The sequence below is a fragment of the Ambystoma mexicanum genome, chromosome 3p (genome assembly GCF_040938575.1).
Source record: "Ambystoma mexicanum isolate Mex_15411 chromosome 3p, UKY_AmexF1_1, whole genome shotgun sequence".
Classification (NCBI taxonomy): domain Eukaryota; kingdom Metazoa; phylum Chordata; class Amphibia; order Caudata; family Ambystomatidae; genus Ambystoma; species Ambystoma mexicanum.
The window spans coordinates 1,265,604,745-1,265,619,563 of NC_090925.1; the positions used below are offsets into that span (position 1 = coordinate 1,265,604,745).

Sequence of the window (14,819 nt, forward strand, 5' to 3'; positions counted from 1 at the left end):
GTAAATAAATACAGTATTTATTGTAGTCCTTAAAAACACACTAGAAAATGAAACTAGCAGGTGATAGCTCACCACTCAATAAATATTTCTGAGGCTTGTGGCTATGCTTGGGACCACATGCTTAGCAGAGGTTGAAATCTAGTGGTAGGCGTGGAGTTTAGTATGACTTTTTTCGAAGTTCGAAAAAGGACATAAACGTGCGCGTGTTTGTAATACTATCCGGTGTGATGTGTACTGTACCCATGGTTCCTCACGCGTCGATGTCCCTCAGATTGTCCCCCCCCCCCCCCCCCCATCACCGTGGTCAGTCGCACTATGCAGACTTTATTGGCTAATGCCTTTATTAGTATTCTACTTAATTTAGTGATTTGTTCGCTATTGTTAGTTCACCGTCACTTGACTCAACTCTTCAGTGGCTTTCGGCAAACATCATTAAATCCTGGAGCTTTTCGGCAACCGTTCTCTTCAATGTGATGGCTCTCTGGCTTCAGCCTACACCAGGTTCTGGCCTGTTACACTAGGGAGAGAGGGGGTTTCTCACACAATCATTTTTTAAATTTCTTTTCTCATCTTCCCCCTTTACACTCAATGTTGTGATACCTTTTTTCAAACCATGGAAAATACTTTTAAATTCTGTCTGTCCTGTAATAGGAATTATCTGTGGAAGGGCACGTATTGCATGTGCAATCACTGCCTTCCAAGGGATCACTCTGAACAGCATGGTCTGTCCTGTAAGTTTTTAATTCCCATAATCCTTGAACGACAAACTAAAGGTTGGGCTGCCTACACCATGCAGGCCGACTAACACAGATAAGCCATCAGACGCAGGAGTCCGCATAAGATCAAAGCAGCTATGGCACAGTGGCGCTGAAGACATTATGGGTTCTGCCGAATCCCGTGTGCCAGTCCCCTCCTCTGAGAAACAGGCCAGCGGTCCTGTGATGGAGACCACACTCTACGACAAAGGCACACATGAACACTTGCATACCAAAAACACAACCCCTAGCCGTTCGTTAACTAAAGTCGAAACATGACAATGTGGTACCGATGTGTCGTTTGTACTCTGGGCCCTTCGTCTTCATGTTCGCCACAAGACAAACACCCTAAACAGGCGTTGCGCGAAACAATTTCCACTACCACACATGTTCACTCGCGTACCGAATGGCAAACATTTGAAACCTATCCAACGCACTCTAATGGTACGTCAAAATACACATCATAAACCTGTTTCTAAACAAGTTTCCATGCCCTTGGAAGGTACATCGAAAAACACTATATACATCGGTCTCTTTTGCAGGCTTTACATTCACAACCCACTTTTTAATCTGTAGATGGTTCTATAGCTTTCAAATTCCAAGATGCTCCTACTACAGGATATTGGACTAAAGACCGGTTTGAGATTACTGTGGATAGGATTTCATGTTTTGTAAACATTTTAGAAAAGAACCCTTTGAAACAAATATTTTGTTTTTGGTGAGGGAGAACCTGTTGCCGAGGGAGAACCTCCTGCTAAATCACATGGTGCATTTTTATGTCTATCCCACAACCGTCCTCTCAATACCAAATGATGAACAAGACCAACTCCAGGGTGATCAAGGTGCATGTTTACACTGCTAACGATCAAGGTCGGATCAATGATCTGTATACCCAAGATCAAGATGAGGATGATGCTGACATTTGTATTGCCATTGCCAGAAGATACAGATGAGCCTATGCAGATTCTCCAATACACAACCAAAGTCAATACAATGATCTGCTCATCAAGGCAGCTGATCATTTTAAAATCCAACTCAGGAAACCATGCAAGACACACCTCTTTGATATCTTAGGAGAAGTGTCTGTTGGCCAGTTTATTTCTTTACTTCAGTCAATTGCTAAATGTATTCAACCATCTATCACTTCCCAAACCAGGGTAGTCAATCCCGGTGTCGTCATGGACCCCCCTCTACATTAGGTACAGCTTAAACCTGTATTCTCTATTGGTCACAACCAAAAGATAAAGGGTGGGCACTCATCAGTCTGCAGAGGCACCACCTGAAATGGAGAGCAAAAAATGATATGGTCTAGGTAAAAGTGTCAACCTCAGCAGCTTACCAGGTATGCATCTAACACCTTTATTAGCCAGCTACGATAGTTCTTTGGGACAGTGTCCACGACCAACTTGATGCTGTTCCTGAACTGTTATGCTCACAAATTTGCCAAAGTGTCCGAGGGCAAACTGGCTGCCAACTGCATTATTCAAAATAATTTAATGTAGCAGACACTGCTAGTCTAATCATGACTGAGGGTACTCTTTTAAACCTTTCTTGGTTACGCCAGTCAGGATTTAAACTTGAGATACAGGCAACACTGCTATATATGCCCATTGAACCCAATGTCTTATTTGGTAAGTCATGTTAGGACTGATTTTCTATACTCTGGCCTGGTGGACAGATGTATAGAAGGCCAACCTAGTTTAGTGACCGGGACAACTCTGGGAGCTGTAGCCAAACCAGTCAAGGTAGCAAGGTGAGTGGTCAAGGCTAAGTCTCGGGAAGGGTGAGCCTGGTAAGAGGCCCTCAATGAGCGCACACACCGTGAAAAGTCAAGGAACACACTTGGGCAAATGGTTATAAAAATATTTATGGCCATATAACACGATGAAAAATGACTACTATGATGTAATGTTAACACACAAACTAAATTAAACACATATACACGATCACTAGAGTGGGGCAAAATACATAAACCCTTGCAAAGGAAGGTAAGTTATTTGTATGTTGCATTAGGGGACCACAGAGAGACAACACAAACTTTAAAAGTCCATACCTAAAATGTATGGGGCCTTGTGCCCAACAGTTCACCAAAGTTTCACGCAGTTTTCTGAGACAGGAAAAGGTTAGTGGGGGGGTGGGGCATCTAGAGGTCCAATGAAGAGTTCCACGGGGAAGAGGACAAGTTGCTCTAGTGATTAAGTGTCCCCCACTTTCGGAATGCCTGTACGAGCAAGCAATGGCCAAGTTACCAAACTTTTAAAAGGGAAATATGGTGTTCATTAGGTACTGTTAAAACTCACTCCCCTGCACTCTGATTCTTCTTAGGACTTGGCAGGTCTTCAGAAGAGGGTCTATGGTCACTTTTCCCGCTGTCTGCTCTGATCCTTGATGCCCAGGGGCTGCAGATTCGATCCCGTCGGAAACAAATGCTGGTGCAAGGTCTTGGCTGGAGAATGCAGAAGAACTCTATGCAGGGCCCTTCTCAGCACAGGACTCGATGGAAAGCTGATTTGGAAGACGGCCACTGATGCACGGCAACGCAGGGGGACACAGCTGTCCCAGTCGGACTTCACCTCCTATCTCTGGTCCCATTAATGCTGGAACCACCATATTTGTCAGAATCCTGTAGCCAAGCTGTCGATCCCCAAAGTTCCAGGCCTCAACGCGCAATGGCGTCTGCATCATGGCAGCCCAAACGCTGAGCTGGATGATCCAGGGGCACTTCTGAGGGCTCTTCTTCGCAGGATTCAGAGCTGACAGAGAGGGTGATTGTTCACCCAACCCTAAGGGTCGAAACTCCTTCACAGGCCTTCTGGAGATCACCTACAAGACGGGCCCTTACAGGACAGCAGCAGAGGTTGGTCACCAGGCCGCCTTCCAACAGGGCCAGTCTCCTTACACATCTTGCAGCTGGACGGGATACTTGGTTCCTTCAGGTTTCTTCCAGGATTTCTGGAATGGTGCAAGAGTTCTTATCCAAAAGGCAGGTCTGAGCTGAACTCCCGCTAGCCAATCAAATATCTGTCCGACACACACCCCAGCAGTGGTCCATTCAGGATAACTAGTGGCACAGCTCATGCATACCATTCAGACACTGAAACCAGTTTGTGGATTGGGACCAGACGGTCCCAACCCACTTCCTGGCAGTAAACACATGGCCCTGCAGTAGCCTATGAAAAGCCTCTGCTTTCCCGGGCACTGGAAGTCCATGTAAGGATTTTCCTGTCCTCACAAGCCGGAAGAAGGGTTATTGAAACCATGTTTGAACACTAGCCACAGTAGGTAGCCAAACACGGTGAGGCTAAAACAAAATACACTAAAAAAATAGCAAAAAGTAACTGCTGCCACACCTAAAGTAACCAGCAATCTTCCTTGTGTTAGTGTAGTGCAACACTAAGTGTACCCCATTGTACTGCCTTGTAAAATAAATTGTACAATGATGGTTACCAAAAGTGGCAACGTTTTAACAAGACTAAGGGAAACCATGTTTCACTGTACTGACAGCCTGAAGGACAGGTCAGTTTCCCTATGACAAATGAGCAAAAGCCAGTGTAGTGAAGGCTTCTCTGCACTGTAAAAAGTGCAGGTCAGATTCAAAAATAAAAAGCAAAAGGTTTGGGGATCCTTCAAAATGGAGGGACAGGTGTGCTGTAAAGAGAATTTTCCTAACAAGGCAGTGGATGATGCTCCTAAAAATGCTAAAGAGCATGGCATCCTTAAAACTCTAGGGCAATTCTAATAGAACCTATGTCCAATGGGGCATTTTCAATACACACCGCTCCTTTAGAGGGCAAGGATCCACTCCATGGTATACCTCTCAGACCCAATCATCCCCTTAGCAGTCCAAGGAGGGTAAGCGGGGATTTGGCATACAAATGAAAAATCTCCCCATCTGTTAGAACCCCCCCCCCCTCCGCCCCAGCACTTTTCTGCTGGACACATGGACCTTTTTCCTATTCTCCTGAATGAGGGGAGCCTTTTTCCTCAATTGTTTTTTGCTCCGACTCTGGGAACTCTTGTTCCTCCTGCTTTACCTTATTTTATGGAGTCCTGTTTTCCGCCGCACCTTTTTAAAGGCATTTGTAATTTACTTTTGCAGCACACACAGCACCCTTTGCTACTGTTCTCAAGGTTAGGATACTTTTTCTTTTTTAGCTTTTCCCTTTGTCAGATCAACACACACCACCCTATGTGTAGTGCTGAGGGGATACCTAGTAACCGCTTTCTCTCCTTCTGTAAATTTCTTTTAGTGACAAGCATACAATTATGGCTGATGGCAGTGCACATGTTCGCCTGACTTTTGTGTGATTTTTGACTGTAGGCTGTCTCCACAGCTGCTTTAAGACACAGAAGGGTCACCGTTGACCAAAAGGGTGGCTTATTTCGCCATTTTTTGTCTTATTTCTTGGTCCTTTCTTGGTCCTTCTGCCAGCCTGGGTGTGGGGTAGGTCCTGGTTTTACCTTTGTCTTGGGCGGAAACACTTTGTGTAGCCCGCAGAGGCTCCAGTGTGTGCAAGGACCGGAAATGGGGGAGGATCCCGAAATGCTGCTATCCTTTGTCTTCTCGTGTGCCTGAGAGAATTCAGTTCCCACTGCGGTGCTGGCTGTCCTGAGGTAGGGCTGCAGCCGTTAGAGGCTCCACAGCCCCTAAGCAATGACGCACCCATTCAGGTTCTCTCCAGAGTAGGGAGTAGCATTCCTCTTTTTACCCATGTATAGGAGGGGACCACATCACAGTGAGTGCTGTGTCCATCGAGTTAATAGAAACCCTTCAGCACCATCCACCAAGACACAGGAAGATGTAGCAAGAACATTGGCAAGTTCTACAAGCAGAAAGTCTCTTCGAATGCATTGTTTCCTCCCACATATTCCTCATTTTTGATATTTGTATCATCCGCTTTGCTGCTTCGGAAAAAAATGTTCCACACCAGAGGGCGCTGTGCTCGATGTCGCGGCGTCGATGCCCCTCGAGGGTTGCTGTAGAGCGTTCATGCAGTATAAATAGCTTGAGCGCGCCCGTTGGCTGCAGTTCTGTTTTTTCCGAAAGCTCTCGCTTCGTGTTTTGAAACGTCGCTTCAGTTTTTCAAGATGTCTTCATCTTTTAATCCTTTGAACCCAAAAACTGGTTTAAAAAAAATGCCAGGACAGTGGGAAGAAAATGTCCATCACTAACAATACCCACCCCCCCCCCCCCCCCCATCACGTCTGGCTGTGGTGCCTGGGTCCCGACCATCGGACCGATGACTGCGTATCCTGTCTGGCCATGACAGGAAAAGCTCTCCAGGAACCACTAGGGCAATTGGCGATGCGGAGGGAAACTTCGAAGGCCTCTTCAAAGTGAAATAAGACTCTGGGGAGTCTAGGGACTCGTCCCGGCATAAGTCTGTCTTGATCGAGGAGTCGTTGAGAAAATCTTCGAGAGACGTCACTGATCTCCTCCTTCGTCTTGTGACTCTACAAGGGTTATCGCTTGTCCAACTAAACATGATTCCTGTAGAAAATCTGAGGCTTTCAGAGTCTCAATGATGCAAATCTTCGAATGTGGCTCGACCCCACGAAGAAGTCACGCGAAGACCATGCCCCAGCTCATCCTCCGGATGAGAGGAAGGTCAGAGACTACCAAATGCGCTAAATCTGGCAAGAAATCATCCAAAGTACCGTCTAGAGAACCTTCTCCGATACCTCAGAAAAAGAGCAAGCCTATTGGTGCATAAATCGAAGGCAATTCTGGACAAAATGGCATCAGGTTTCAAACCTTTGTCAACACCATTCTCGACGACTTTTGTCTAAGGCACCTTTACTTTATCGAAGCTAACGTCGACAACATCGACGTCTCTGTCGAAGACCGCGTCGATTCCTGTAGCGTCATAGCCATTGGCGAAACCGATGCCTTCATGGCCTCAACCCATGGGTAAGGTTAAAGTTTATACCCATTTGCCAAGGAAAGACTTTTTCAAGTCAAGAACTTCTATTTATGAGGAGTATTTTTGCCCATTTGGGTTGAAATATGGCACAAAGAATGCTCCTGAGGAGCTTATTGATCCAGAATCAAAAATGTCTGATCTTTGACTGCCTCCAGTCAGCTAGTGGCATAGACGCTTTGCCTGAATTGGAGTTTGACAAACCTGACCCAGCTGATTCAACATACAGGGATATTGTGAATAGGGTTGTGGAGTTCATGGGCTGGAGCAGGAATTCTGCCTGCCTGCGAACAAGATGCCATGGTCCTCAGAAGGATAGAGTACTACCTTTTCATACAGCCCTTCAAAGGAAGGTCATGGCCAACTGGGAAAACCCAGAATCTGGGCCAGCAGTAAACAAAAAGTTGCCACAATATATAGAGCTTCATCCTCTGATCCAGACTATTTACCTAAGCACCCTACGCCTGAAAGCTTAGTGGTCCAAGCAGCTACGTCCACAAGGCAGTCTGCTTATCTCCTCTATTCCCCGAGAGAGGGATGATGTAACGCTCACCTGGTATCCACGGGGACGTCACTCAGCCTGCTCTGACCTCTTGCGACCTCAAACCCTTCCCTGGGGTCTACTCGACTGGAGACTGGGCCTGAAACACAGTATTGGTAGAGTTTAACTCCCTGTTGTCTGTGTGCTTGAACCCCTTCTTCCCCGAGGTCCAACCCTTCCCTTTGATCCACAGCTCACCTTGTTTTCTTGGATAGTGTGCTCTCCGTCCTGCTTTCAGCGCAGGCGCGCGTTGATTGATGCAGGCTCGTTGCTGCCTAGCTACTTCACTGGCAAGAGTTTGACAGGTAAGTATGAGTCTTTTGAACAGTTCTTTAACTTCATTCCTTTCCTTCCTTAGATGATGGCCGGCGTCCGGGGATGGCAATGTGCTGCTGAGATGAGTAGCGCTGAAGGTGAGTGAGCGCGATGCGACCCTTTCGTATTTGTATTGAACTGAGTTCTTTTTCTGTCTCTTTTAGGTGTCGCGATGTTTTCAGCGTGGATGCCGGTTATGAAGAAGAAATGCGGTGAGTAAGTGCGGTATACAGCGCCTCTAGATGTTTCCACGCTAACCTGGAGTGTCTTTTCCCACCTACAGATGGATGAGAAGTTCCGGGGACAGAGTTCCCCCAGGGCGGCTGGGATTCAGGTAAGCATTTGAAGCTCGTACAGTCTTTAAAAATAAGCGAAGTTTTGCTGAATGCTTACTATTGCCTTTTTTCTGTTCTTTTCCCTTTTCCTTAGGAAGCGGCGTGCCGGGATGGGAATGACACCGCCGAAGATGCCCGCAGAACAGAAGAAGCGATGAATGATGGGCAGAAGCGCCGCAAGGTAAGGCTGTTCCTAACGGTGTTCTTGTTCTTACAGGAGCTGAGCGCAGTAGAAAGATGCAGGCCTACTGGAGACCGATTCGAACACTGCGAGTGTCACGCTGCAGGTGCAGAAACACAAAGCATGTTTCTCAGCCTGGGCGTGGCTTAAATAGACTCTCGATATCACAGATGTCTCTGTGCTAAACCACACCCAAAAGACTAGATTGCACATGCAGTTCTGGGAACCGTAATATGTGGGGGCATCCATCTTGTCGCCATCAAAGCACTAAAAGTCCAATTCCCCAATGTTATCCTATGGGAGTGAGTCTGGTGCCACAAGCGCCAAGTCTGACTTCAAGTCGGTCTTTGGAAGGATGGAGAGGCCCTTGAGGGCCCTGTAGGTGATCATGGCCTGGCTCCAGCCTGGCATCTTGGAGGGCTGGGGACATGAGGGGCAGGAATCATGACAGATGACCAGAGAATTGATGGCTGGTCTCGCAAGATTTTTTCTTCAAGCAGTATGGCTTTAAATTCAACCAATGTTACCCCTTCGAGGTTTACCTACACCCTGTGGTACTGTTAGCATGGCGGCTCAGCACATTCCGCAAGGCGAGGAACAAGGCAGTTTCTTGGCTGTTGTGGATGGAAAGGAGGCAATGGGGAATGTCTCCAGTCAGGACTGGATACTGCTGACAGCATCAGCAGGTCCATGACTTCTAGCACAGTGCTACGCAGGTTTGTGTGGCTGAGAAAGTCGGGCTTTGCACCAGATGTGCAGGCCAGGCTACTCAATATGCCCGTTGAAGGAGCTACATGATCCGACCGCGGCTGATTTTGCCGCGGCCGAATGTTCGCATGTGAAATGTACCAACCACAAAAGGTTTGTATATTTCCCATGCGAATACACGTTTATAACCCCTACACACCCATGCCCACACCCCACTTACCTGTCATTGCGTCTGTGATCGAGAACTGGCGCTGCAGGGTCATCTTTTTTTTTCGGGAGCTGCAGGGGTTTCCCCCGTAACCCCTGCTCAGTATACTGTAAAGTATAGTGAGCGGGGTGTTGCGGGGGACGCCCCCAGTCGTCTTTTTTTTATATTTACAATGCTACCACCAAAGGTTCGAACTTTCGTTGTTCGAACCTTTCGTGGTAGCATTTTTCGGTCTTTTTGTACAGTCAGACCTTTTGTTTTCAGTCTGATCATATAAACCCCTGTTGACGGCTTGAGGTGTTCGGCAGCAAGGCGGATGAGTCTAGAGAAGCTGCAGACCTCAAAGGCAGCGGCTAAGTCACTTAGCACTTCCATAAAACCTCAGCAACACGCCTGCTCAGGCTCATCTTCCCTGAGGGGTCGTCCTTTTTATTTCTATTCCTCATTTGGAAGGGGAAGAAGACAGGCTAGTCAAAGAGGCCAGAAAAGATTCCCTCGTGGTGGAAGAGGAAAGGGTGCTAGATCAGTGTCATGATGCCAACCCCCGGGCATCCAGATCAAGCCCATCAGCCCCGGGAGCAGGCATCCAGATATTTAATAAAACCCCAGCAGCCCCGGCTGGGGGCTGTCTGGGTTCAGTCCTGGCATCTTAGGCGCCAGGCTCATAGACGTTACTTACCTCATGCAGACCATGCTGCAAATGAATCCACGCCAACGTGAGGCCTGGATGGGACTATTTTACTACAGGGACTATTATTTGCTCGGGTGTGTTTCTAGGGACTTCTTACCTGGAACTACTTTGGAGGCTATTTAAAACACGCCCGAACAGCAGCACATGCTTCGCGTTATTCTGCATCCAGCAGCGTAACACTCACCGTGCCTGCAGTCAGCATCCAGTCTTGAGCCACGCCCGTCTCGAATCCAGAGCTCCTAGCAATAGAAGAAAGGAAGGTTAGAATACAGATATTATTTCAATCCTTACCTGAATTCCGGATCCATCACGTCTTCGAACTTGAAAAGGACATTATTCTACACGCGTTGCATCACCAGCTCCAGCGCCGCGCCATACTCACCAGTCCTCACAGCATTTTTCGATCCGGCGCAGCCTCCATTTTCTTCGCCAAATTCCACCATCTAGGGGACAAAAACATAAGGTGAGCCGAGAGAGCCTACAAATGCAACAAATACAACCTCTCCACCATAGACTTACCTGATTAACAACTGGAGGCATTATTCTGTAACAAACCGCAACTTCTTACGCCGCACCTGTAAGGGAGAAACCAGCAATTTAAATACACGGATCTTTTACCGGACAGTGTTGGGTAATAGACTTACCTGAACACATCAGCTGCCACAAGACAATCTTCCCTTGGATCCAGCTGCAACACAAGAAAGGAATATACAAGAGTGAACATCGGACATATTGAACTCTTTGAACTTTATACTTGCGGGTTCTCGCCTGGAACCTCGGAGTCAATATTCATCCGGAACTCGTCCAACGCCTTCAAACCAGTGAAGTAACTGGTATCTACGCGCCCCTGCATTCCACGCAGGATGGAGAGCTAATCATTTAAAAACATAAGGAGAATACTTCTACGGGTCAAGCAGACGAGATTAGGCGGTCCAGTCGGTCATCTCTGCACTATGCTTCACGTTGGAGGAGGTCGCAGCTGTCTGGGTCCGATCGACGCCCCTGTGGGAGCCAGGTGAGGGTAGCAATGAGTCCCAGCAGCTGCAACTGTCCCCTCAGCTGCTGCCGCCTCTAAGCCACTCTGAGGTCTTGACCCACAAGACCTCGGTGGGAAGCAAAATCTCGCAGCATCTGAACGAATGGCGGGGAATTGCTTCAGATGCTTGGGCACTGGATACTGTAGCCCAGGGTTACTGCCTTCCTTTTCAGAAAAGGCCTCAGGATCATCCACCGGGATACAACTGTCAAAATTCCCGATCAGCTCCTTGTGCATAGATTTTAACCCTGCTAGAGAAAGGTGCACTAGAACATGTACCTACAGCTGAGAGGAACACTGGTTGGTATCCCCCCCACCCCCCTGCCCCCACCCTGCTTTCTCATTCCCAAGAAGGACGGAGGATTGAGAGCCATCTTGGTCTTAAGAAATTTGAACAAATTCCTACGGAAGGACAAGTTCAAGATGGTAACTCTTTCTCAGATCCTACAGGCTCTCCAACTCCAAGACTGGTTGGTATCATTGTACCTTCAGATTGCTTACTTTCATGTGCCAATCCACATCAAGCACAAAGTACCTGAGGTTCGCGGTTGGCAGTTCTCAATTTCTGCCATTCGGGCTGACCTCAGCCTGAGTGTTTTCACCAAACTGATGGTGGTAGTGGCAGCAAGACTCAGGAGAGGGGGGATTCACGTCTACCCCTATCTGGACGATTGGTTAATCAAGGCTTGTTCACCCGAACGGGCCCAGGAACATCTGGGCTTCTCCCTCAATTACAAGAAGTCTCATATACCATTCCAAAGACTCCAATTCATCGGAGCAGTCCTGGATACTTCCTCAGGGAAAGCCTCGCCTCCCGAGGTGAGAGCTCAGCACATTCTGCAGATGGTGACAAAGTTCCAGAATGCCCAGTATTTGCCAGCCTTCAATTTTCTGAAGCCAGAGGCCAGATTGAGAATGAGATCCCTTCAATGGGCCTTCAGGACTCAGTGGTCCCAATGTTCAGGGAATATGTCAGATCTTCTGGAAGTTCCGACCAGAGTGGCTCAAGATCTTCTATGGTGGGCTTGCAAGGACAATATTCTTAAGGGAAAATCTTTTTGGCAACCACGGCCAGAGAACAGTAGTGACGGACACCTCGCTCATGGGGTGGGGAGCCCACACCAACGATCTGACAATCCGCGGTCGTTGGTCTCCATCGGAGTCCAAACTACACATCAACCTTTTGGAGCTCAGAGCAATCGGACGAGCGCTGAAGGCCTTGCTGCCCTCTGTACGGGGAAACAAAACAGTGTCCTGATAATGACGGACAACACAGTGGTCATGTACTACCTCAATAAGAGGGGTAGGGTCACTACCACTGTGCAGCGAGGCAGTGTAGCGCTGGTTCTGGGCAATACAAGAAGGAATCTCTCTATTGGCAGTTCACCTAGCCTGAGGGAACACAGCGGCAGACGCTCTGAGCAGTCAGAGCAGTCTCTCACGAGTGGGAACTAGCTCAGGAAGTCCTTCAAGAGATCTTCACCCTTTGGGGGAACCTCTTAAGTGGATCTGTTCACGTCCAAGGTCAATCGGAAGTGCTATCAGTACTGCTCAAGGGAATTTACTTCAAGAGGAGCTCTAGGGGACACGTTTGCAGTTGACTTGGAATTTCCATTCTTGTACGCGTTTCCTCCAGTCCCTGTGATTCTTCTCGTAATCAGGAGGTTGAGAAAGTTCAGGAAAACCATCATCCTAAACCATGATCGTAATTTCCCCAAATTGGGCCGGGAGGACGTGGTACCCAAACCTTATGGACATGTGCATTTGTCCTCCAATTTGTCTTCCGCAGAGAATCTTCACTCGCAACGGGGGGTGGTTGGGGGGGGGGGGTACAGCTTCTCCATCCAGAGGTCAACACTCTCAACCTTCAAGCTTGGTTTCTGAAAGGCTGAGATACAAGGATTGGGACCTCTGGATGACGTCATGGAGGTGTTGCTTTTGGCAAGAAGGCCAGCAACAAAGTCTCTGTACCGTTGCCATTGGAACACGTTTTGCGACTGGTGCAGGGAAAAAGAATGTAGATTCTTTTCTAGGTTTAATTCAAGAGGTGTTAACTTTCCTCTTATCATTGGCACATGAAGGTCTCCATGTTGGGACCATTAAAGGTTACCTGGCAGCGCTTTCCATCTTGAAGCACGCTTCGGAAGAGTGCTCCTATTTTAAAATTCCCTTGGTGATTCCATTCTTAAAAGGGCTCACAAATGTGTTCCCACCCAGTTTGGGACCTTAATTTGGTTCTAATGTGTTTAATGTGTGCCCCATTCAAACCCATGCCCATTGAGGTTAACCTTTAAAACCATATTATTGGTTGCATTAACATCTGCATGTAGAGTGAACGAGTTGCAGGCACTTTCTTCCAGGCCGCCCTGTACCGTGTTCCATGAGGTTGTGTTGAGGGTAAGACCCTGCTACCTACCTATGGTTGTATCTGATTTCCATCTGAATCAGAAAATTGTTGTGCCAGCGGTCTACCCCCTGCCGTATCCTGGTAAGAGGAGGAAAGGCTCCATGGGTTGGACCCTAAAATAGCTTTAAGCTTTTATATTTCTAGGTTCTCCAGACTGAGTGGGTGGACAACTCTTTATTGGGTATAATGGAAGATATTTGGGTCAGGCTGTTTCAAAACAGACCTTATCAAGGTGGATGATACTTGGCATCTCGGAATGTTGCAAATTGGCGGGCAAGGACCCTCCAGAAGGTTTTAAGGGCTCATTCCACCTGATATATATTCTCTTCGGCAGCCCTTCAAAGGGGCGTTCCTATCAAATCAATCTGTGATGCAGCAACTTGGTTTTCGATGCATACATTTACAAAGTATTACTGTCTAGATGCTGCCCACTCTCAGGATGTTGCCTTTGGTAAGGCAGTACCGTTCGGCCTTATAAATGCAGACAACTTCAAATTCTACTCCCTTCTCCAAATCCTGCAATACTGCTTTGGGAGTCTATCAAAGTTGATGAATACGCTGGAGGACGCAATCCATTCGAAGAACAAATGACTTACCAACTGGTAACGTTCTTTCGATTGGATGTTCCTCCAACGTATTCCTCATCGCTCTCCCATCATACCCCTCTGTAGAATTTCCTATGCTGTTACAACTTCCGCTCTTGCAGGGCTGTATACTGTCTGCCTACACTGACAACACAAACAGGAGGGGAAAAACGGAACTGAGGCCAACTGGCGCTGCACATGCTACTTGTGCACACAATGTCACCCTTGACGGAGGCCTTCGGGGGACATTGACTCGACCCCATCGGCACTATCTGCCTAAAATTCTTTTTTTTCCCCGAAGCTGGACGTGAATATCAAAGATGAGGAATACGTTGGAGGAACATCCAATCGAAAGAAAGTTACCAGTTGGTAAGTAACCTGTTCTTCTAAGGAAAAGAAACAACCTCCTAAAGGTAAGGAGGTGTTTTCTAAAACTGTCGGATGATCATCTACGGAACCGCCGTCTAGTAGCGGTAATGACAATGATAAAGGTGCACCGACAAATAGACAGTCGACGAAAGAAAAGATGCCTAGGACCACTCTCCAAACCTAGTCGTCAAGTCAATCCTCGCCATCGAAATAGTCTACGAAACAGTCATCGACGGAACCAAAATCTCAACTCGTCCACGAGACATCAATCATCTGTGTCGTTGACAAAACCATCGACTTCCACGTCGACTGGTAAAAAAAACAAGCCAGAAGCACCGCCCACGAACATCCCACTAGTGGCGAAGACGCCGTCCACGGAGGATAACACAAATATACCAAGAGACGCAAAGCCAGTCACTCAAGAGGTCCTGGAAGAACCATTGATATCACAATTGTCACCAATAAAAGATATTGCAGAGCTGTCAGATATCATTCTGTGAGAAGACTTCTCTGAAACTGAATTCATACCAGAACAACCTTTTATCACCCCTAAGGAGAATAGTCCACCTTGGCAATCCACTACTGAGGATGTCAGATCCATATGAACCTATGCTGATGGAGTCCATGCAAAGAGTTAATGATGTGTTCAATAGACGTCAGAGATACCAACCAGCCCCAGACATAGAAATGTGTCCACTAACTTGAGGAACACAAGATCCCCCTCAGAGACAAATCACCACATCACATCACATCACATCACAGCACGGC

At 47.4% G+C, this 14,819-nt stretch overlaps 1 protein-coding gene across 1 annotated transcript in view; it reads left to right on the plus strand.

Annotated features, from left to right (window-relative positions):
- ACO2 (aconitase 2) overlaps positions 1 to 14,819 on the plus strand; it is a 637,698-nt gene that overhangs the window by 333,138 nt on the left and 289,741 nt on the right. The gene's annotated exons all lie outside the window — the stretch shown is intronic.